Raw genomic sequence first — 1,054 nt, forward strand, 5'->3', positions numbered from 1 at the left:
CCTATGGCTTTTGGTGTGTGACTTAACAATGTGAGAATAATTTAGGAAAACAAGAATTATCTGAAGGGATACTGAATTAAATCGTGTTGCATACATTCAAGGAATCTGTTGTTTGACTCGCCCAAGGGGTTCAGTTTTTTTGGCAGATTCCTGTGATTGCTGAATAGATACCTCGAACTGGTAATTAAAGTATTGCCATGTGAAAATACCAACGTCATGCATTTGAAAACACGCATGGTAAGCGTTATCTAGAGGAAAAACAGCCTATAGTCGGTGTGTCAAGGTACAAAAATGACAAATTTTGAGATTAACAATGAAAAAGAGACACATTTTTAATCGGATAAGTTGTTGATTATTCGCTCGTTAAAAAACAACAACTACAAAAACAGCCTGAGAAAAGTAAACACAGAGCGAGCCAGCGAGGAGTTGAACCTAGAATCTTCTGATCCATAGTCAGACGCTTTATCCATTGCACCACTGGTCCACCTACAGAAATGCCTCGCGATTGCACCAGACTTGTTGGTTTTCGACGTGACAAAGGCCAGAATTGCTGTCTAATTATTCTCATGCTACTATCAGGAGAGTAACCAAACCACCCTTCCCTGGTGGTCTAGTGGTTAGGATTCGGTGCTCTCACTGTCGCGGCCCGGGTTCGATTTGCTGGTCAGGAAATGTTCTTTTGCCTTCCAACGGTGGACTGTGAAGTGAAGCTCTGCTTGCAGCTGTGAGAAACCCAGCCAAACAAGAAAAAAGGTGGGCATTTGAAAATAGACCTCCTTCGAGCCGGAGTCGAACCAGCGACCTAAGGATTGTCAACACTCCTACCTACCGTCCTCCGCTCTACCAGCTAAGCTATCGAAGGCTCTCTGCTTGAAACAGAACCTCAACCTATTAGGGTTTTGTAGCTCTACTGCTGGCCAAAAAACACGTCTCGTGCAGGAAGACGTGCTGGCTGTTTGAGGAGGGAAGCAAAAAGGAACCCAGTTTCCCATACCGGGAGTCAAAGCCAGGCCGCCTGGGTGAAAACCAGAAATCCTAACCGCTAGACCATATG

The 1,054-nt window shown here is 44.7% G+C and overlaps 1 non-coding gene across 1 annotated transcript; it reads right to left on the reverse strand.

Annotated features, from left to right (window-relative positions):
* Positions 1-774: 774 nt before the first annotated feature.
* On the reverse strand, positions 775-862 carry trnay-gua (transfer RNA tyrosine (anticodon GUA)). The gene is given in 2 exon segments: positions 775-810; positions 826-862. It is a non-coding gene; the product is annotated as a tRNA-Tyr (tRNA).
* Between the last annotated feature and the right edge of the window lie 192 nt (positions 863-1,054).

This window comes from Sinocyclocheilus anshuiensis, unplaced genomic scaffold (assembly GCF_001515605.1).
Source record: "Sinocyclocheilus anshuiensis isolate Anshui unplaced genomic scaffold, SAMN03320099.WGS_v1.1 scaffold11186, whole genome shotgun sequence".
In the NCBI taxonomy this organism is placed as follows: Eukaryota; Metazoa; Chordata; class Actinopteri; order Cypriniformes; family Cyprinidae; genus Sinocyclocheilus; species Sinocyclocheilus anshuiensis.